We start from the raw sequence: 24,051 nt of genomic DNA, 5'->3' as shown, positions 1-24,051 counted from the left end.
GAGCATTCTGGGGAGGCAGTCGCCGATGGAGGGAGCCAAGGCGAAAGGTGTCAGGAGAGAGGCCACCAAAGCAGTAAAAGGCACACCGGCCAGCCCGATCCTGTGTTAGGATGTGTAAGGCAAGTTGCTGACATGTGCTGTGGATTCTCAGTGAGGACGGAGGGCGAAGGGTTCCGACTCCAGAGTCCCACTCCTCCCTCACTAGTGGATGGACGCGGCCAAGCCACTCGGTCCCTCTAGGCCTCAGTTTCCTTCTCTGCAAAATAGGACAACAACGTGCCTACTGCCTAGGGAAGGCGGTGAGCTAGTGCATATAAATAGCTACGGACAGTGCCTGGGTAACACAAGGAACAATAGATGTGGGCTATAAAACAGCCACCAAAGAGCTCTCTTTTGTCTTCATTATTGAGTTACTTCTCTGCAAACTGCAGTTGTCAGTCAACTTCCTCTATATTTACCATGGTCTTTACATTTTGATGTGTTCCCTTTGTAGAGAGAAAAAGGATCTTCTTTTGGCTGTGCCAACATTTTCTTAAACTAGCCTGGTCCTGCTGTCATTTTGTCTAAAGTGATTGAAGAACAGAGGTCATTTGTGAAGGACACAGAACACGGAGCCCAGAGAGCTCACAGGTTAAAACAGGGCACACATCAACGTCTGCCGGTGATTCGGGGGACTTTCAAGGAGGTCAGAATATCTTTATAGAAAATGACACCCTCTTTCTGGGTTTGCATGGTAGACCAATAAATCTAGGGGATAAAAACATAAAATGTTGAAGATCTCATCTTCATTAAAGTAACACGGTACTTTGTAAAATGTATTCTATTTGAGCGTGACAATAAGATTGTTTCTCAAATTACAAAAAATGTACGTATTGGCCTGTTAAGTAACAGCCCGTAAAAGTATTGATACTGCATTTATCAACTAAAACCTCTGCCAATTTTTTAATGAGAAACTATCATCTGTCTTATAGAATCTCTGCTTCCGAGTTTAACCTTGGGCCACATCACTAAGTGTACTTCTTTTGTAGAAAACATGATATTTTAAAAATCAAGTTATTTTGACATTCTAGCGTTGTATACCGATGACACGTGGGAAAATATACAATCTGTCTGCCAGGCTGTAATTCTGGAAACAAGCATCATCTTAAATCACGATATCAAAGCAGAGTTTTTAAAATGTTGCTATGCTTTCTTTATCATAAGACAGACACAACTTCTTGGCACGCAGCATGAAGGCTATTTCCCTCAAGTCGGTGAGGGTTACAGAGAAAATTCAAAACCACAGTGGAAGGGTCATTCTCATTCTCCTCATTACCCAATTTGGGGATGCAGTATCTCTCTTCTTAAAATAAACCCTGCCTTTTCCATGTCTGCTAAGACGGTTTCCCTAGAGAAGATGAAGCATTGCAATTTAGGATTTTCCTTGTGGTCCTGGTATATCTCTAAAGTTTTTGTACCTCCTATTCTCTCTGTCCTGGGTTCTCTAGACTTTGTCTTTACTGCCTTCTGTTACTAATTTCACATGGCCACTTGTGCAGATAATGTGATGCCATCGTGTTTCAGCTGCAACAAAGTTTACGAAGATATGTTTGTATGTTCCCTGAGGGGAGGAACTGTGTTTGGCTGTCCACTGATACCTGGTGTCACCTGCTTCCTCTGAGTCTTAAAAATCTGCTGAATGAGTGGATTTTTTTGGTTGGGGAGTAAATCAAATACTCTAAAATGATGGTTGCTGAATACTCATGTCACTGTAAACATACATGGTCAACTAAGGTACCTGATATGCAAAATATTTCATGTTTATCAAGAACTTGGGTATATTAGGCAAATGGGATCCATTATTTTACTGCCACACTTAAAGGAACCTAATTGTGTTCAAATATTTTCAGTTTCCATGGAACATACCTTTGCACCCAGCTCAGAAAGCCTCCTCACTCTCTCTCGGGAGAAAGAAAGCATGGTATTTTGCAGGTGCTGCTGCTACGAGGACATTTGTTGTGCTTATATATTTGCTTACATTCTGCCACCCTCACTAAATTGTGAGCTCTGGATGCCATGATCGACCCATTTTTTTCCAGTCTGCAACATTTCATCTTCATTCCCGGTGTATAGGCCATTCGTATTTGTTGAACGAATTAATCAATGGGCAGATTCTCAGATGATCCCTCAACACCAATCTCTCTCCTGTTTTGTCCAGTCTTCGGACTCTTCTTTAAAAAAATTATTCTATGTTACTTGTCTTCCAAATGTCCTTTGCTAGGTGTATGCAAGATATATCATAAGCTTTTTGCCGTGGTAAAGAATCTGTCCCCAAATTCCCTTTCCAGCTTAACGTTCTGACATTTTGCTCCCACAACCTAAGTTCGAATTATACCAAATACCTCACTCTTTGCTGAATATGTCCTACTTTCATGGAGTACATTTCCATTTAGCTGTTTATCCACACACAGTCATCTGATGGCAGGGAAGAGTGTAGGTTTTGGAGCCCAAATCCCAATCCTCTCCCTGCCTCTGCCACTAAAATACCTGTATGTCCTTGGACAAGTCGCCTCAATGATGTTAAAATGGGATGATAACAGCACATACTTAAACTGTCTGTTGTAAATAATACATTAGTTCATTCATGCAGACCATCCAGAACAGTGTCAGGTGCATGTTAATCGTTACCATTATCACTCTGCTTTTCTACGATAGCATCGGACGCATTGTACTACAATTACATGGTGATTGTTAAAAGTATGCTCAAATATTTACCTATTTAGTGATATGAACTAGACCTCCTATTGCCTTTTTGGTTGGAGTAGGGAAGCAAGAGGAAGAAGGAAGGTAAGGAGTAGGGAAGGGGCAGCAGAGAGGGGGAGATGGGGAGGCGGGGAGATGGGGAGATGGGGAGATGAAGAACTGTCAGCATTAGAGCCCCAGAAACCCCACCCCCACTCAGGATGGAAGTCCTGCATGTGTGTGTAGATGCACGTGCCTGTGTATTTGCAAGTGTGTGTGTACGTGCATGGGCCTGTGTATTTCATGTGTGTGTGTAGGTGCGTAGGCCTGTGTACTTGCACGTGTGTGTATGTGTGTGTGCCTGTGTATTTGCACGTGTGCGTGTAGGTGCACAGGCCTGTGTATTTGCATGTGGGTGTGTAGGTGCACGTGCCTCTGTATTTCATGTGTATGTGTAGGTGTGCGTGCCTGTGTATTTGCACATCTGCGTGTAGGTGCATGTGCCTGTGTATTTCCATGTGTGCATGTAGGTGCATGGGCCTGTGTATTTGTACGTGTGTGTGTAGGTGCACAGGCCTCTATATTTGCACATGTGCGTGTAGGTGCATGGGCCTGTGTATTTGCATGTGTGTATGTTATAAACAACCAGCGAGGGTCGGGGAACATTCTAGGGTGCATGAGCATATTGGTAAATAATAGTGGTTGCCTGTTGTACCTGTCTTCTTAGACATAGCCCAGGGAAGTTTCAAAACACAACGGAGACTGGAAGTGACAAGTCAAAGCTAGAGACAGGCTAGCAGACACAAGTGAATCTCAGCGGCACCCTTGTGAGCCAGCCACCAAGCTTTAGAAGCAGCCATCAGGGGCGTCTGGGTGGCTCAGTCAGTTGAATGTCCAACTCTTGGTTTCCACTCAGGTCATGATCTCACAACTTGTGAGTTCCAGCCCCACATCAGGCTCTGTACTGACAGTGCAGAGCCTGCTTGGGATTCTCTCTCTCCCCCTCTCTCTGCCCCTCCCATGCTCGTGTGCTCTGTCTCTATCTCTCTCTCAAAACAACAACAACAACAACAACAAAGATTTTTAAAAAAAAACATTAAAAAAAAGAAGCCACCAAGCATCATCGGGGCCAAGAGAATAGACCAAGGGCCAATTCCTACTATAGATTCCTCCACAACAGGTACAAGGACAGAGTCCCACACCCATGAACCTTGTGAGGTGACCAACAAGCTCAACTGAACGCCTGGGGAAGTGAAGTGACAAAGACCACATGAGGCTGTACATGCTCCATGGGACCGGTATGAGGCCATCTAAACTTCCTCCCACACCCCGGTGACAGCAACTGGGAAGGAGAGAGGGGAGGAAGGGAAATGAAACACTAAGACAGGATCAGTTCCAAATCCTTCTCTCTCTCTCTTCTCCCACCTCCCGGATCTCATGATGGAAATGGAATCTCTAAAGCAAGAAAATAACAATTACAGACAATAAAGAGGGTTACAATGTTTTGTATGTAGGAGGCATTTATTCTCATCACCACTCAGTACCTCTCCCCACATGTGTGAATGCACATATGCGCACACGCGCACACACACACACACACACACACACACACACACTGTTTATAATTTGCCTCTCTTACTAGGTCTGTCTCTCTTTATGTCTGTTTGACATCTGACCCAGAAGTTAGTATGTCACAGCGTCTGTCACATAGACCTTGGGAAATGGATGGGTGGGTGGAAAAAATGAGTAAATAAATGAATGAATAAACTACTCTTTTATTAATTTACTCTATCCTCTCTGGATCAAATGTCCTTTATTTTAGGGTTTTTTTTGTTGTTGTTGTTCTGGGAATTTCCACAAAATATGTCAAGCAAGTGTTGGTTTCAGACCTTCTGGATTTAGTCATCTGGGAGCAACATGTCATTTTGCATGATTTTAAATCATTCATTTCAACCCACTTTTGATTCACAAGTGAGAACCAGAATTCCATTTAGGGTAAAATGACTTGCCCAAAGGCAGGGAGTGATTGAATTGCCCACTCATCAATCCTAACTTATTTAGGTTCATTGTTCTTTTTTCAACTGAGAGGTCCCTCTCAGTTGAAAAAAGAACAATGAACCTAAATAAGTTTGATTTCACTTAGTCCCCTCTACTTTCAGTTCATGGTGTGTGTCCAACAAGGCCCAGATTATTAGTTCTATTAGATCCTGCCTCCATCCAGGGTTACATGTTATGACCCACAATATGCTGCCTAGCAGTTTCCAGAATACTGCTGTTTGTTAGACTCAGCACAGGGTACAGCCTTCATACAAGTCTCTTGAAGGTCAGAACTATGGGAAACAGGAGAACTAAAGAGTCCCTGAGTGCAAATTCTTGATGGTCTAGACAGTTTTTATACAGAAAGACAAAAATAATGGAAAAGGAAAATTGAACAGGGTAAGTTTGAAAAAGTGCTTCAGATAGTTAAGCCTTCAGTCTTACAAAGTACTATCAGCATTAGCAATTAATTTTAGTAGATCGATTCAGCAAATTTGAGTAGATTGATTTAGCAAATTAAAATATTAATCATGCCATTACATTATGATTGGGAATATGGCACCACCCAAAGTAACTAAAATTAAAATCATCCATGATGGTAGAAACCATCTTTCCTGTCCTTGCTCCCAGTGGGGTGCTGTAAATGTGTAGCAACCTCCTTTCAGGCAGGGGAGCTTAGATTAATAGCATTTGTTGGTTTCTGTGGTGTAAAAATTCCCACCATGGCCAGTTTCAAGCTACCAATTTGAAATTCCCTTTGGAATTGGGTAGAAAAGTATATGATCTGCTCTCACAAGACACAGGAAACTTTATGTGGTGACTTACTGTATCTTAATAGAATTTTGACTAATTCTATACATATAGAGAAGTCTATTTTTCGCATAAAATGCATATTATGTAACATAACTTGATTGGCCACACGAATCCACAGGGTATTCAAACTGTCTCTGTACCACTCTGATACTCTGTCCTTCTAACACATCGGTACAGTTGAATATTTAACAGTGATGCCCATGATTCTGATTATGCTTTTTACACCACACAAGATGTCCTCTCATTCGTACTAAATGAGGTAAAAGGAAAAATAAACAGAAATAAGAAAATGTAAACCAAGAAATGACTACAATGGTTTATTTTACCAACGCTATTGAAGCTGATTTTCCTCCCAGTTTTACAAAATTTCTGGCACATCATTTACAACATTGTTTTTCCTTTCACTTTATCTTGTTCACAATTACTTTCCTCCCACACGACCCTCTCCCTCCATATACTGCTGCAAGGTCTGAAGCTATGACCAACAAACGCATACTTGGATGTATTAAAAAAGCTTGTTCGGCGCCATGAATCAAGAAGTCCCAAGTTAGACAGCTTCACAGTTGGTTAGTTAATTGACTGGTTCAAAACCAGTCAATGCCATCAAAGAGCCAGTTTGTTTCTAGCTGTCCTCCATGTCTCTATCAGGGGTCAGCTGAATCCCCTCCTGATCACAAAATGGCTGCAGAAGCTCCAGAAATCACCAACCAGATATACAAACACCCAGAAGCAAAAAAGCAAACGAATTTTTCTGTTTATTTCTTAACATCTAAGAAAATTCTCTCAGAATCACTCCCTCTCCTTTTCCCCCATAGGATTAAGTAAAAATCTGCTTCTAAATAATTCGATCCAAATCACGAGCAATGAAAATATATTTATCACAATTGCCTCTTACTATTTTTTAATCTTTATTTTGTTTATTTCTGAGAGAGAGAGAGAGAGAGAGAGAGAGAGCCAGCAAGGGAGGGTAAAGGGGGGTGGATAGAAGATTCGAAGCGGGAGCCATGCTGTCAGCAGAGAGCCCTATGCGGGGCTCGAACTCACAGACCTGAGCCACAGTCGGAAGCTTAACTGACTGAGCCACCCAGGCGCCCCTTGCCTCTTACTATTTTTATCCATTGGTGATAAAAGAGAGAATAGTTGGTGGCAAGGTCCTTTTTAAAAGGGTCTACTACAGATAGTAACCTAAAGAATTAGAAAGATAGTCACAAATAGACCGTGATATATTCAGAGAAGCTGGCCTGGAACAGTTTGTGCCTTTTATTGCTGTTCTAACGACGTACCATAGACCTAGTAATTTAAAACAACGTGAATTTATTGTCTTATCATCCTGAAGGTCAGAAGTCCAAACTATGTCTTAGAGGCTAAAATTAAGGTGTGGACAGAGTTGCACTGGTTCTGGAAAAATGTTTCTTTGCCTTTTTCCGCTCGCAGAAGCTGCTGGCATTTCTTGGCTCACCTCACCTTCCTCCCTCCTCAAAGCACATCACCTGACCCTTGCTGCATTGTCACATCTCCCCTCTACCTTCGACCTCCTTGCCTCCCTTTTGTAGGCATCGATTGCCGTGCTCATTGAGTCTCGCTGAATAACCCAGGACGATCTCCCCATCTCAAGATCCTTAATTTAATTACAACGGCAAAGTCCCTTTTACCACGGAGGTAACATAGTCACAGGTTCTGGGGTTTAGGGCATTCACAGCTTCTTGTGGGGGCCATTATGCTGTTTACCTCAGTTGGGGGGTTATAAAATGATACTGCTTACAAGTTTGTAAGAAAGTTTTTACATTACTCCAAAAGTGAGACTTGGAACTGGACTGACTTAGCTGGACACAAGAAACATAATTGGGATGACTGCAGTCCTCCCCCTTAGCACGTACCTGGCCTGATAAAGATTATAATTTTATATTAAGGAAAGCACTACCGATATCCTTATATTCATGAAGGTATTTTCAACAGTTTAAGCTTCATACAAAAAATAGAATTTTTATCAGTTAATTAAATTGAAAATACTGTGGGTCTGGAGTTTTACTCAGCAGCAGAACAGAGAGCAGTGATACAATGTGAGCCACTGAGGCTGGCCCTCATGGACACCGCACTCTCTCCCGGGGCTCCAGGATTCTAAGGACCGGTTGTATTAGGACCTGTGTTTCACTCTGCCCTCTGTCTGCCAAGGGAGGGGTGAGATGACCAAAACCTAAGTTGGGAAGATGTGAGTTAAGCCCTAGAATGCCCCAGAGTGCCTCCAGATACTTACTAGATACTTAGACACCTTCCATGATCTTGAAATAGCAGCTTTTAAACTAAGAGAGAGAGAGAGAGACCTAAAAAAATGAAAACTCTAAGAGGAGATTCTCAGGCACCTGTGACATTTAGATACGAACCCTACAACAGATGATCTGAGATAGACTTCTTTCAATCAGGTATAATTTAATTTTTTCTGCTTATAATTCTCTGGTTGATTATAATGTGTTTACTCTTAAACTACTCCCAGCCCTCTGTGGGGATTCGGTTGGCCATGTGACTGACTTCCAGACACGTCAGTGTGGGAGCACGTGACGCAAGCCCACGGACTTCAGTGCTGGCCCACGGGCATCCTCGTGTGGTGTTCATGCTCTTATCTCTTCCCCCGATTTAGGGCAGAGGAGCACGGGAAGCTTGGCAGCCAGATGAAGACAGTAGGAGCAGAGATGGGAGCAGAAGTGGGCGGAGCCACCAGACAGACACCTGTTTGTGCATTTACATGAATGAAAAGTAAGTGTGGCTTGCTTTATGCGTGTTCAGGAGTCATATCCTGCTACATGTTACGGGATGGACCTGTGCTCCCTTCTCATTTTTGCTCTGTCATCTCAGACTGGCCATGAAAGGCATGGAGGGACCTTGACAGAGGTTACGTCCGAACTAGTCTTTGCTGAACCTGACCTGACATCTTCCAGGGGAAAACCAGGGGGTCCTTGTCTAACTGTGGGGTTGGGTTGTTATATCTCTTGGAAACTGAATGACAAGAATTAAGGAGCTGACATTCTAACACACTATATTAGGATTTCTTTTGTTCATGAGAGGTTAAAAAAGTACACCAAGAATCACCTTGAAAATGTTCCCATAACATAGACAAGGGGCATTAAATTAATTCTAGAAATTCATTTGAGATTTTGAAACAGTGATTTTAAGGGAGAAACGCTTCCAGATTTTACCCTACTTTTCAATTTACTTGCATCATTAAATATAGCACAATTTTCAGTGTAATGAACATGATATTGTACAGAAATTAGATCTCAGTATTGAAAGACGAAAAAACCAAGAGCAGTCAGACGTACCTTGAGAAAAAAAAAATGTTCTGCAAACCTCAGATAAATGCAGAATGCCTGCCAGCAGAGTTTGCATGAAACAAATAGATGTAACCGGAGTCACTCTATTTCCAGCCCAGATAAAAAATAAATTTCTCATCCTCAAATTACATGCATTTTCATTTAAACCCACTATAGCTTTTAAAGGACGCAGGCACCTTTCACACAAACCCAGCGGGTCAACGGTTCATCTTGAGTGCTCTCTTTTGTAGGAAGCATAGGAGGGTACTATTATTTACCCTGAAGTTTTGGTGAGAGATGACCCACCTATCCCTTTCAGCAGGTATACAATCCCAGCAGACAACCTGCAGCAGACTAGGCCTAGGGAGAAGCTTCTGGATCATCCTAAATTTGCTGTGACATCTCTGTACCTGGTCCCTGTGTGCCCTGGCATGTGTGTCTTTCCTGAGGTTTCCAGCTGTGAAATACTTTAGTCAGTCGCCAAACACTTACATTGTGTTCCCATGTGCTCAACTAGATGTCCTTGGTATGGGACAGGCCCAATCCTCCCTCCCCCCAAGGAGCTAACAGTGAAATGGAGAACAAAAGTGAGTTAACGGATACTTAGCTAAGAGTCTGATGGGAGAACATGGGGGTGACCTCTGGGGAACCCTTGCCCCCTGTCCCGCCAACATGTCACTACAGTCACCACACAAAAGTAACAGCAGGACTCTGATGTGTTTGTTTGAAACATTTCCTCCAATTTTTTTTTCTTATCTAGCATATATCTTGCTCTTGTGTGATTTCTTGTTCAATGGTATTACAAATGCTTTAATCATTTTATAAAATCGTTCTATCCAAGCAATGCCACAGTTAGAAAGGTCATGTTATATATAATAGTAATAGTTAAACTGCACTGGAATAATTTGTGGGAAAGTATAATATTCAATAATGTCTGTTATCACACAAATTCCATTCACTGTGCAAAAGGACAAGAGTGGCAGCTAGAATTATAATTTTAACAACTCTCTATCGTATAAATGTGAAATTAGCAGGGAGGCAGAGAGAGTTCCTTGACTATTGTCTGAAGTGGAAGGACACAGGCTGGCTAAATACGTATCATTCTTTTCCTCTGGGTTTGAATTTCTTGATTCTCACACAAGGCCTCCAGTGACATAAACATAAAATATGTGGTTCTTCCTTATCTAAGTGGTTTAAAAAAGACTTTTTTTTTTTTGTCATTTGCTATTAATTGTCTAAACTGGCCATCCATCTGCATTTACTGAACAAACTCTGAGCTTTAACTTGGGCCCTTTGCGGAGTGTGGAGACCCTTCTGGGCACGCTTCCCTTCCGAGGTGGCTGCTTCCCAGTCCAGCCCTGGAAGCTTCTGGGGAAAGAACCAGTGTCCCCCCAGACGCTGCACAGGAACTGAAAACTCAGCACTGCCTGGTTCTTTCCCCCACAAATCAAAGGCAAAGCCTCAGATTTGAAATTCAAGGGAAAAAATAAGTCCTAACTGTGCTGATTTTTTATGCTTGCAGCAAACTTCATCCACATTTTACTCTCAAAATTACACAAAGTGATTTGCTTAAAATAGTGGTTTTTACTCAGCATCAGAGAATTGCCAAAGACAAACAGAACTGCTTGGAAAGCTAAATAGACATGTTAACTTTTTCATTTACTTCAAAATAAGATCTAGATGCTTTGTGATTCTTCAACAAGTCAAAGTAAAAAATATGAAAAAAAATCATCAAGATTGCTGAGAATGGTAGCCGTTGGGGACAGATGCTCACAAAAATTTCTCCCTTCTCTCTCTATAGGATGGAAGTATCAGGAAAAGGAAGCAGGAAATTATTTAAGCAAATGCACTGTCAACTTTTTATAAGTAAATCGTGACCCAGGACAAATCTAAGGAAACCTCATTATTCCTAAATCTCTGACTTGACACATAGATTTTCAAAATGTTGAAAACTGTGAGGAAAATGGCAAATAATCCACGAAAGTGTGGGTTCAGTGCTGCAGTTAATTCTATTACACATAATAATGGATGAATCACTGGAGCAGGTAATTAGAATTGGCATGCAGCCTACTTAGCTGGATTTCAGTGAGTCTTGGGACACTTGTGTTGGTGAGAAGCAAGTTCTATACAAAGATGCTCCATGAAGAATCATCCCCCCCCCCCATAGTTTCCACACCACAACCAGGAGGCCCCTAGCTGTCATCATCTCTCCCAAGTTATCCTTGGCATCTTACCATGAGGTGGACACTCTCTCAGGCAGGGGGAAGGGCGACCCGTGCTTTCACCAGTGAGGGGATCATGGAAGCCCAGGGAGGACCGTGAGGCTACAAAGAACTCAGCTGGAGACAATGACCATTCTCTTGCTATGTGATACACAGTCTCGTCTACAATTATGCAATAATGTGTTTATTTGTTTATTTCATCTGTTTCTCCTGCTCCTCGGATTGCAAGTTCCATGAGAGCAGGGTCTAAGTCTGTCTCATTTATCATTAAATTCCCAATTTCTCGTACAGTGCACATTATTGAACACCTTGTAGATGCTCAAGGAATATTTGCTAGAACTTAAAATGAATAGACGGGTCTCTGGCCCCATTCTTCTTGAAATTGTTTGAATCCATTTTCCTTCCTGTGACCAACAGCAGGCCTTTACCTAGCTGGGCCGGACAGAATTCAGATGGCTATTATAAGCACCAGTAAACTTATCAGGCACAGCCTGTCAGCAGATCATTCATCATTAGTTGGCTGCATATAACTGTTCTTTTAAAGGAAGAGTTCTAAAAGAAAAATTCAAATATTTAGGGGTATAAAAATGGGCATTTATGAGATATTGTTACAATAAAATTAGGAGTTACAAAAAGGAGACTTAAGCTTTTGGCGTGTAGAAGAAGGACACTTAACTCAGAATGATGGGAGACAGGGGGCACGTGGGTGGCTCAGTCAGTTAAGAATGATGGGAGACAGGCTCCCTTTGAGTCAGGAAGAGCATCCCGGGCAGGAGAGGAAAGACGGAAATGTCCACGAGCATTGCTCTTGTGGGACTGTGGGGTTCAGGGTGGCTGAGGCTTAGGCTAGAAGGTGGGGGGCAATTTTGAGAGAAGAGCTGGACCCGGGTTATGAAGGTCCTCATCGGCAGTTTCTATTTCATTAAGAAGGAAGTGGAAAGATGCTCATCAGGGGACTGGGGAGATGGGAATGAGAAACGAGATAATTAGGAGACAGCTGTAAAAGATTTAAAAGTGGGTGTGAGGAAGAGCCCACGATCAAGCCCATGATGTGCGTGGTGCTGTTGAGTAACCCAGATGGGGGACAATGATGGCAGGCAGGTCTGCGACGGGGGCATCTGACGCCACGATTTCCCTCATGGACTTGGCAAGTTCTGAATAGCTGCTATGCCCCACCCAAGTGAAGTGGCCATGCCCAGGAGACACCTGGATAAGTGATCTGGGGACTTACTAGGGAAATGGAGGCTGAGGTGATAGGTGACCAGGGAAAGCATTTATAGTGAACAGTAAGGGGCCCAACGACCATATGCTGGGCACGCAGAGGGAAGAACCCTGACAAGAAGCTTAAAGAAAATCAAGGCAGTCGGATGATCAGACTGTGAAGCCATTGAGGGAGGGGTGCGGGCAGGAATTAACTGAAGCCACAGGGACCGACAGCAAGGATTTGGAAGAGAGAACCAGAATTTATTGCAGGCATTTTGTCGATTGATGATGGCAAGTGTTAGCAGTACTGGACAGTAAGAAGCAGGCATGACATTCTGTCTCCTTCTTTCTAAATGTGACAATTTTTTTAAATGTTTAATTAAAAAAATTTTTTTTAAATGCTTACTTATTCTTTGACAGAGCACGAGAGAGAACGAGGGAGCACAAGTGGGGGAGGGGCAGGGAGAGACGGAGACACAGACTCCGAAGCGGGCTCCAGGCTCTGAGCTGGCAGCACAGAGCCCGACGCGGCGCTGGAACTCACGAACGTGAGATCTTGACCTGAGCCGAAGTCTGACGCTTAACTGACTGAGCCACCCAGGCACCCCCCAAATGTGACATTTTTAGAACAGTTGTAATACTGAGCTTGGACAGCAAAATACTTTTTGAAAGCAATGGACCTTTCAGAATAAAATACTGAATGGGGGGAAAATTGTCCACATGATATGTTATTCTTTCAGTAAATAAAAGTAAGAATATGACAATACTAAGAAAGATTACTGTAAGTCATAGCTAGGAAATAGCTAAACTGAGATCCTCATGTGGGCTGTGGGACTGAAGGCATGGACTGAAGTGGGACTGAAGTGTGGGACTGAAGGGCATAGAGTATCTGCTGCTTAAACTGGTTTGGGTTCATTTCCATTAATTTCAATCAAAAGAATCTTAAATACAGCATAATGTCACTTGTCTCTTAAAGTATGTCCATGAATCAGATTGGGGGGGATATGCACGGCTGGTTTTATTTTTGTTGTTTTCATGAGGGCGACAAAGAATGGAGGATAGTTCAAGAGCAATTCCAAGTTGTGGGTTGTTTTTTTGTTTTTTAAATAACTGCTTCACAGCTCCATATGTTGCAGCACTTCTCCTCTCCCCCCATAACTGACAAGGTGACCGGTATATTCACACAAGAAATATTTTCACATCCAAAACAAGTTGTGCTAATTATCAAAACTGTTTTAATTAAATTTTGTAACAGCTGGCCTGTGCTCTTGGCATTCAGCGTCAAGACGGCACCACCCCCCGAACTGGTAGAGACTGGAAGTATGATGTTGTCTTCACGTTGCTATCCTGACAGCTTAAATGAAGGGCAACTTGTTTCTGAGTAATTATTAACCATAATTAGGATCCTCTAAGGATTTCTTTTTTTTTTTTTTTTTTTTTGCCAGTAAAAAGCCATCTATCTTGCCAAACATATCTGGAATGCCCATTTTGCCATTTTGCCCTCATTTTGCTCAAGTTGAGGAGGTCTTATTTACCTTGAGAAAATTCAGACTTGAAGTTCCTAAGCTACTGCTTTCAGCACAGGAGTCAGTGCCTATAGGCGAAAGGGGAAGAATTCAGGAAATACGACAGTGGTAGTTTCGAATCTCTCCTGATCCCCTTATGAAAACAGAGAAAGCAAATGAGACAGCTAAGCCCAGGCCTATATACAAAAGCTCAAACTAAACTGTGTACAAGGTGCCCCGTGGCCCCCAGAACCTTCATGGGCGGGGCCAGCAGCTGTGGCCTCAGCAGCTGTGCAGGAGGCCGGGGCGGCCCTAGGGGGGGCGGCAAAGGGTGTCTGGTGACCCAAGGACTGAAACTTCACCAGCAGATGCTGGAAGCAAAGTACGGCAGCCTGTGAATCTAGGAGAGATTTGGGTCACTCCTGATCATGGGCAGTGACAGGGGTCTGGGAAAGAATCTGAAAGGTTTCTTTTTCTTTTTCTTTTTCTTTTTCTTTTTTTTTTCTCTTTTTCTTTTTAATGTTTATTTATTTTCGAGGGGGGAGGGGCAGAGAGAGAGAGAGAGAGAGCGAGAGCGCGAGAGCGGGTATCCAAAGCAGGATCCAAAGCAGGATCCAAAGCGGGTTCTGCGTTGACAGCAGGGAGCCCGCCGCTGGGGGGCTCAAACAAACCCTGAGATCGTGACCTGAGCCAAGGCGAAACACTTAACTGACTGAGCCACCCAGGTGCCCCTGAAAGGTTTCTTGAACCTAAAATACCCTCAGGTCCTTTCCAGTATAAAGCCTTCCACCCAGGAATACCATCCAAATTGGGCAGAGGAGGAAAGGAAAGAATATGTCCAACTTAGAGAAGGGCAAGACACAAGAGAAGGCAGATTATAAAAAGTACAATGACATTTTTTTAACCAGGTTGTAGGTAGAGACAGAAGAGGAAGGTCTGGAGCTGTGGAACTAGAAAAGCTGGCTTGACCTATTCCTCCTCTCTAAAAGGCAGGGAGATAGAAAAGAATTGTCAAGCCGACATAAAATCACATTTTTTAAAAGATATTAAGGGGCATGATAATGTCTTTACGGATAATAAAATAATGCTAACAAGACATATCCCCATCTAGAAGAATTTGCAAGCTAATGTTTCAAAACAAGATAAAATACGTTTTAAGTGATAGAAGACATTAAAAAAAAGTCAGAAAAACAATTAAAACATGAAGTGATAGAACTCCAAAAGGCATTTAAAATGTTAAAAAAAAAAGAAAGACACCCTAAGTTGTAAAAAAACATACAAGAAAGAATAGTTACAGCAGATAATAGTTTAAAAAACTAGAAGATGAAAAGGAGGAAAATATGAAATATAAAAAGTCCACAGAGAGTGATGGAACTGGATTTAGAGAGTGACAGATGAAGATAGGAAAAGAGACTCAACCACAGATAAATTCACAGAGAAGAAGCCCAGAGCAGTAGAAAAGAACATGTACTAAAATACTGTAATTCAAGAAAACATTCCTAAAAAATAATAACTCAAAGGTACACATTGAAAAGTAGAATCATATCCCCCAAAAATGTAATCCTGAAAGACCAACACTGCATCTTATTTTAACAAAATTACTGGACTTAACATAAAAAAAAAATAGTAATCCATGCAAAATTACCAGTTTGCTTATAAAAACTTTCATCATATTTTTTGACAATAACGCTTTGAACCAGAAGAAATGGGGTAACTCAAGGGGGGAAATGTGAGCCAAAGATTTTGGTAGACATTAATCTCCTGTTAATAGCAAATATGAATTGAAGAAGGAAACAAAGAAGACCCTTAATATTTTGGGGAGTTATTTTAGACTACCTCATAATGACCTATATTGTGGTCAACTCTTAGGACGCCTGAATTTTATAAATAATTGCTATTTTTTAATTACCTCATGTGGGCACAAAATAGAGGCATAGTGAAAATCTGATATGCAAATTGTTCTCAGAATTTCTTTTCCATGAAGCTGTAATTGGTATTTCACTCACGTTTATATGCATTGAGTACAAATTTTTATGTACAGAGGTATGGGCATAAGAGCTCAACCATGACTTGTGGTAAGCTTATACTTTGAGATGCTGATGTGTGTCTGATTTTAAAGTTTATTCAAATGATAGGCTCAATAGAGTCAACATAGTAAAAAACAGATGAGAAGTAACCATTTGAATTAAAAAAAAAATTCTCCTAGCCATGAGAAGTTCTCTAGATGATAAAAATTTTGAATATATTTTAGGATCAAACACATTTTCTGATTTCAGTTTTATATTAGGCAGTATACCTAAAATAACAAGAAATTCTTATTGACCAAATCCTAGTGACTTTATGAAATATTATCCAAATATGTAAGTTTAGTAGAAGAGAAAGGGATATATCTAAATGAATTTGAAATTAGTTCACATTACCCAGCATATAAAGGTACTAGAACTTAGAATAATATGGAATTCTAATATATTTGAACTCCTAAAATTTACATTTGTTGAAGTCAAGCTAAATTTAGTGTATAGTTTTCACTGAAAAACAAACTTTGGTACTTCTAGCTTTCCTGTCAAATAAATAAAGGATGGAAATACTGCCATTTTGTACCTTTCCTGTGTTTGTCATATCATTAAAAAAAAAAAAAAACTCATTAGATTCTTTAGGTAGTTTGTTTTATCTAAACCCCATATTCATCTTTAGAAACATTAATTCATGGAAACCCAATCAAAAGATTTTTTTCAAGGATTTTACAAGTTTGTTATTACAAAAATACTACCAGTTCTGTTAATAGGTTTGGCATTAATTTTCTGAATTAAGTGAGTGACCGAATCTGGTGGCAGACATGAAGAATTAAAAAATAATAATAAATCTCGAATCTGGCATTGATCTTTTCGTCTCCATTTCTTTTCGATGCTGCTGACTCAGAAAGACTAGAGATTTTTTGGGCTTCTGTGAGTAGCTTTTTCCCAGTCATCGCACTTGTCCCCTCCCCCATACACAGTTATTGACTGAGGAACAAATTACAGCAAGCCCATCCCTCTTAAAAAATTGTAAAAACAGGTATGTCGGGAGAAAGTCAAATAACACTGTCATATTTGAAAGAAACAGGCAACAGAAGTTACCTGTTCACTTACACCCAGATAGCCTGGACACATCACCCCGGAGAAGATGTGCATTGCTGAAGGTGCTGCGGGCTGTGCCTTAGGGACAATTCAGTCTGGTCACCAGATCTTCCTAGAATACCACCTGATGCTTCCACAAAGCAAGGCTCATCGTTGTAATCTTATTTAGTAAGAGGGAAGCAAGGAACATCACAGAAAAAGAAAAGAAACAGAAGGTACTGTATAGGTTGTGTCCTCTGTCTTTGCTAACAATTCAACCAGGCAAAGATTTATAAAAAGTTACTATGACAGAGTAACTTCACCCAAACTGGCAACACAGGTCATTCCTTACTTTGCTCCCCGTCACAAGAACAGGGGAAACAACTATTCAAGAGCAAGACACCACTGAGAGAATCCTAGAACACAGTGGTGAGGCCGAAGAAGCCCCCTGCACCCCTGAGAGGAGGACAGACTGCAAGGGTAAGAGAAGCAGCGACATGTTGGCATGTTGACTACCCCTCCCCCAGGCCAGTGTGGCACCCTGTGGAGAGGTCTCCCCTTGAGCCTCTAGTTCTTCCAGGGGAAAAAGAGAACCCAGGAGGAATACCCAGCTCCCCCCTCGCAGTCCCGCGGATCACTTTGTTGGAGCTTCTACTATGATCTTGCAGGAAAAGCTGTAGTGCCTAGTCCCTGGGAGTCTGTGTCAGAGAAAGGGGCAGGGACTTATACCAACTAGCACACAGATCTTGGCAAACTAAGTCTATATCTGCAGCGCCCAAGTAGTAATCCCAATGAGGTTTTGCTCATCTGCAGAACCAAGTCAGAGGTGCACTCCGAACAGGAAGCCAGCGAGTGGCAAGGTGCGGATTGGCCTGATTCAGATCCTCAACTGAGGAGTTTGGCCAGCCCCAGAGCCCAGTCTGCCCGTGCCCAGCCAAGGTGGTGAGCCCACCCGCTGTGGACAGTGCCTTGTAGCTCATCTGAGCAGATGGGCTAGTGGCAACAACTGGGTGCAACAGGTAACTCCCAAAACACAGCCAGTGGTGGGTGGGGAATCTTCCCCCCTATGCTGGGGCAGGGGGATTAATTCATAGATAAGATTGAGGGTAGCTCCTGGCCCCTCCCCACTGAAGATCCTGTTGGGGAAATTAAGAGTAGCTTAGAGAGACTCCTCCCCTTCCTACCTGGGCAGGCCAGAGCCCCCCCCCCCCCCCCCCCAAGCCCTGGTTGGTGACATCTTCTGAAATCTGTAGAGACCAGCAGTGCTAGAGCCGGGGGAAGGGCAGACAGAGCCAAGAGTCTGTAGGGCAAAGCCAGTGCCCTGGTCCTGCCAGGGAATGTGGGATGCAGTTTGGCTTGAGTTGAGATAACAAACAAAGAGCTTTACCAGTTTTAGAGCTACTTCTCCTGCTGTGCCCAGGCAGGGAATCTAATTAATAGTTCCACTCATCACTGAATATAGCCTTCAGCCTATCTGACCAGGCATCCTGACCAGAGCCCAAGGGAAACTGCATAGGCCATTCAAGCACAGTGGCACTAGAACAGAATCAAGTCCATGGCTTTGCCTGTCTGCAGAACAAAACTGGTGACCTCACCTGAGCAGGAAATTCAGAGCACACTAAAGTCTAATTTAGACCCTAACAATAAGCTGAGCAGGCACTGGGACCTGGCTTGCGGCCCTGCCAGGCCAGGGAAGTTAATTCATACCCCCACCTATTACTGAATATAGTAATCAATCTTGATCATCTAGTAAACATGACCAGAGAATTCAGGTAACTACAGAGACCGTCTTACAACCTCATTTGGGTTGAAAAGCAGACTAGCAGTTCTATTCAGCTACTGGCACACCTCATCCCGTGTTTTCAGAGCTCAAACAGTTGCCTCACCCCAAAATATACCATAATAGCAGGATCCATCTGCCCACAGACATTACCAGCTGATATATCCAGAAACCCAAACTGAGGTGACTAGTGAAAAACTGTCTCTACCAAAGCAAACCTGTAAAGTCTGGAGGAAAACCCCATTACTCAAATGTGCAGATACAAGTGTACCGAATCAAGGATCATGAAATAACAGGTACATATGATACCAGCAAAGGAAACTGATGAAGCTCCAATAAGTGACCCTAAAGAAGTGGAGATCCATGAACTATCAAAGAACTCAGAATAATTCTCTTAAGGAGGTTTAGTGCACTACAAAAAAAGCACAGACAACTAAAAGAAATCAAGAAAACAATGGATGGACAAAATAAGGAAATATCAACCATCAAAAAACAAACAAACAGAAATTCTAGAGTTGAAAGGTTAATTTGAAGAATCCATAGAGGCTTTCAAAAGAGGACTCAACCATGCAGAAGGATCAGCAACACAGAGTATAAGACGTTGGAAATTACTCAATCAGAGGAGCAAAAAAGAAAGAAAAAAACAGTGAAGAAAGTCTGCAAGGATTATAGGACGCAATGAAGAGAAACAATATTTGCACTGTGGGAATTGTAGAGAAAGGGAAGGGGACAGAAAATACATATTAAAGCAATAATGGCTGAAAACTTCTTGAACCTGGGGGAGAAAATGGACATCCAGATCCAGGAGGCACAAAGGACTCCAAATAGGTTGAATCTGAATAGGGCTACACTGAGACACATTTTAATTAAACTGTCAAAAGTCAAAGACAAAGAAAGAATTTTGAAAGCAGCAAGAGAAAAGACACAAGTTATAAACAAAGGAAATCCCATAAGATTACTGGTGTATTTTTTGATAGAAAATTTTTTCAGGCCAGGAGAGAAAGGGATGACATATTCAAAAGGTTGAGAGGAAATCTATCAACCAAGAATTCTATAGCCAGTGAGGCTGTCCTTCAGAAATGAAGGAGGGGTAAAAACTTTCCCAAACAAACACAAACTAAGGCAGTTCATTACCACCAGACCAGCTTATACAAGGTGCATAAAGGTAGAATAAATCTCACTGGTAATGGTAAATATAGTCATAGTTAGATTCTGCAGTATGGCAATAGTAGTACATAACTCAGAAATTGAGTTTAAAAGTTTAAAAAAATGATTATAGCAAAAATAACTATACATGCAATAATCTGTAATTAGTTACACAATATAAAGAATCAGAGACTGTTAACAATAACCTAAAATGTGAGAGAGAGAAGTAAAAGTGCAAAGTATGTGAATTCTAGTTAATAGAATTAAATAGAGTGTTACAGGTTTAAGATAATTTATGTAATTTCATGGTAACCATGAGAAAAAAATCTTGTAATAATTACAGAAAAGAATATAATAAAGAAGCCAAAGCATACTGATACCAAAAGACATTAGAGAGAGAGAGAGAGAGAGAGAGAGAGAACAAGGAATAATGGATTTACAGAACAACCAGAAAACAATTAACAAAATGGCAATAGTAAGTGCTTATCTACCAATAATTAAATATGAATGGATTAAATTGTCCTATCAAAAGACATAGAATGGCTGAATGGATTAAAAAAAATAATAACAACAACCAATAATATGCTGCTTACAAAAGACTCACTTTAGCCTTACAGATACTCATAAATGAGACTGAATGGATGAGGAAAGACATTTCAAGCAAATGGTAACCAAAAAAAGAAAGAAAAAAAAAAAAAGCAGGTGGAAACATACTTACATCAGACAAAATAGAATTTATTTTTTTTCTAATTTTTTTTAATGTTTATTTATTTTTGAGACAGAGACCGAGCATGAACGGGGGAGGGGCAGGGAGAGGGAGACACAGAATCTGAAGCAGGCTCCAGGCTCCGAGCTGTCAGCACAGAGCCTGATGCGGTGCTCGAACTCACAGACCGTGAAATCATGACCTGAGCCAAGGTTGGACGCTCAACCGACTGAGCCACCCAGGCGCCTCATAGAATTTAAAATAAATATGCTAAAAAGAGACAAAGAAGGTCATTCTTATATAATGATAAAGGGGTCAATATATCAAGATGATAAACAATTGTAAATCTTTATGCACTCAGCATCAGAGCACCTAAATATATACAGCAAAAACTAACAGATCCAAAAGGAGAAATAGACAGTAATACGATAATAATTGCGTACTCTGGACAATGGAAAGATCATACAGAGAATCAGCAAGGAAATAGTGGATTTGAACAACACTATATACCAAATGGCCATAGGAGACATATACAGAACATTCTAACAACAGAATACACATTCTTCCCAAGGTCACATAGAATATTTTCTAGTATAGACCATGTATTAGGCCACAAAATGAGAGTTAGCAAATTCAAGAAGACTGAAATCAAACATGTGGAAATTAAGCAACACTCTACTGAACAACCAATGGATTGAAGAAGAAATCGAAAGGGAAATTAAGTTTCCTGAGACAAATGAAAATGGAAATACAACATACTAGAACTTACAGGATGCAGCAAAAGCAGTTTTAAGTGGGAAGTTCATAGCAATAAATGCCTACATCAAGAAGCAAGAAGGGCCTCAAGCAAGTAGCTTAACTCTACATCTTAAGAACCTAGAAAAAAAAGAACTGAGCCCAAAGTTAGCAAAAGAAAGGAAATAAAGATTAGAACAGAAATAAGTGAAATAGAGAACAAAAACACAATAGAAAAGATTAGCCAAACTAAGAGCTGGTTCTTTTTCAAAATAAACAAAATTGACAAACACTTAACTAGACTAACCAAGGAAAAAAGATAAAGCACCCAGATTAATCAAGTTACAACTGAAAAAGGAAACATTGTAACTGATACCACAAAAATTCAAAGGATCATAAGAGGCTACTGTGAACAACTATGTGCCAACAAACCCAACAAGGGAGAAGAAATGGAAAAATTTGTAGAAACATACAACTTACTAAGACTGAATCAAGAAGAAATAGAAAATCTGAATAGAGGAGTTATTAGTAAGATTTTATCAGTAATCAAAACTCTCTCAACAAAGAAAAGCCCAGAACTGGATGGCTTAATTGGTGAATTTTACTAGACATTTAAGGAATAATTAACACCAATTCTTTTGAAAACCTTCCAAAAGAATCAAAGAGGAGGGAACACTCCCAAACTGATTTTATCAAGCCAGGATTATCCTAATACCCAAACCAGAAAAGGATACTACTAGGAGCCAAAACTACAGGCCAATATTCCTAATGAATAAAGATGCAAAAAGGCTCAGCAAAACACTAGCAAACTGAATTAAGAGGACCATTCCCCATGATCAAATGGGATTTATCCCTGGGATGCGAGGATGATTCAACATAAATCAATCAATGTGATAAATTTTATTAATAGAACAAAAGAAAATAAACATCTGATTATCTCAGCAATGCAAAAAAATTGCACAAAATTCAAGATCCATTCACGATAAAAACTCAACAAATTAGGCATAGAAGGAACACACCTGAATAAAGAGCATATAAGACATGCCCACGGCTCACATCATACCCAATTGTGAAAGGATGAAATTATTTCCTGTAATATTAGGAACAAGACAAAGGTGCCTACTACTCTCACCACACCTATTCAACATGATATTGGAAGTCCAAGTTTCAGCAATCAGGCAAGAAAGAAATAAAAGGTATCAGAATTTAAAACAAAGAAATAAAATGGTCTCTCTTCGCAAATGACACAATTTTATATATATAGAAAATCCTAAAGACTCAATCAAAAACTATTAGATCTAATCAATAAATTCAGTAAAGTTGTAGGATACAAAATTAACGTACAAAAATCAGTAGTGTTTCGATACACTAACATTTCTGAATAAGAAAAAAAGAGACCAATTTCATTTATAATAGCATCAAAAACAATAAAATATTTAAGAATACATTTAACTAAGGAGAAGAAATGTCTCTTTGCTGAAATCTACACGACAATGATGAACGAAATTGAAGAAGAGACACAAATATATGAAAAGGGGCCCCATGTTCGTGCATTAGAACAATTAATATTGTTAAAATGCCAAGATTGCCAAAAGCCATCTATAGATTCAGTGCAATCCCTATAAGATTCCAATGGAATTTTTTACAGAAGTAGAAAAAAACACTAAAATGTATACAGAACCATAAGAGACTGAGTAGCCAAAGAAGTCCTGAGAAAGAACAAGGCAGGAGGCATCACACTTCCTGATTTCAAGCTACAATATAAAGCGATAGCCGTCAAAACAGTATATTGCTGGCATAAAACCAAATAGACCAATAGGACAGAATCAAGAGCCCATAACTAAACCCAAACATATATGATCAACTAGTATTTGGCAAGGGATACAAGAATACTCAATGAGGAAAAGACAGTCTCTTCAATAAATGGTTCTGGGATAACTGGATATTTGCATGTAAAAAAACCGAACTGGACCTATAATTTATACTTGACAAAATTAAGTTGAAATGAATTAATGACTTAAATGTTAAAAAAAAAAATAGACTTAAATGTGAGACCCGAGGCCATCAAACTTCTAGCAGAAAACATAGCATCAAAACTCCTTACCACAGGTCTTTATAATGATTTCTGGACATGACAACTGTAGCACAAGCAACAAAATAAAAAATAAACAAGTAGGACTACAACAAACAAAATGCTTCTTCACAGCAAAAGAAACAATAAAAAATGTGAAAAGACAACCTAAAGAATGGAACAAAAATATTTTCAAAGCATAAGTGAAGTGATATTCAAAACATATAGAGATCTCATATGACTAAATAGCAACAATCCCAAATAACCCAATTAAAAAAATGGATGAAGGACCTGAATAGATATTTCTCCAAAAAAGATATAGGAAAGGCCAATAGATACATGCAAAGACACCCAACATCAACAGTCATTGAAGAAATGCAAATTAAAAACACATGGAATATCACCTCACACCTGTTAGCAAGGCCGTCATCAAGAAGATAAGAGATAGGGGTGCCTGGGTGGCTCAGTCGGTTGAGCGTCCGACTTCAGCTCAGGTCATGATCTCACAGTTCGTGGGTTCGAGCCCCGTGTTGGGCTTTGCGCTTACAGCTTGGAGTCTGGAGCCTGCTTCGGATTCTGTGTCTCCTTCTCTCTCTGCCCCTCCCTCACTCACGCTTTGTCTCACTCTGTTTCTCAAAAATAAATAAAGATGAGAGATAAATGCTGGTGAGGATGTGGAGAAAAGGCTTTTGTGCACCATAGATAGGCAGGT

The 24,051-nt window shown here is 40.7% G+C and overlaps 1 protein-coding gene and 1 long non-coding RNA gene across 3 annotated transcripts in view; one reads left to right on the top strand and one right to left on the bottom strand.

Annotated features, from left to right (window-relative positions):
• The window catches only part of LOC132666386 (uncharacterized), a 41,545-nt gene extending 30,693 nt beyond the window's left edge, over positions 1-10,852 (top strand). The window contains exons 5-6 of the long non-coding RNA XR_009604634.3: positions 8,207-8,322; positions 10,678-10,852. This is a non-coding gene — a long non-coding RNA (uncharacterized LOC132666386). The remainder of the gene's footprint in view (positions 1-8,206; positions 8,323-10,677) is intronic.
• Positions 1-24,051, bottom strand: part of PACRG (parkin coregulated) — a 512,384-nt gene that overhangs the window by 244,882 nt on the left and 243,451 nt on the right. The window lies entirely within an intron of this gene.

The sequence above is a fragment of the Panthera onca genome, chromosome B2 (assembly GCF_046562875.1).
Source record: "Panthera onca isolate mPanOnc1 chromosome B2, mPanOnc1 haplotype 2, whole genome shotgun sequence".
In the NCBI taxonomy this organism is placed as follows: Eukaryota; Metazoa; Chordata; class Mammalia; order Carnivora; family Felidae; genus Panthera; species Panthera onca.
The sequence above is the reverse complement of the archived record's forward strand: the minus strand, read 5'-3'. Positions and strand labels throughout refer to the sequence as shown.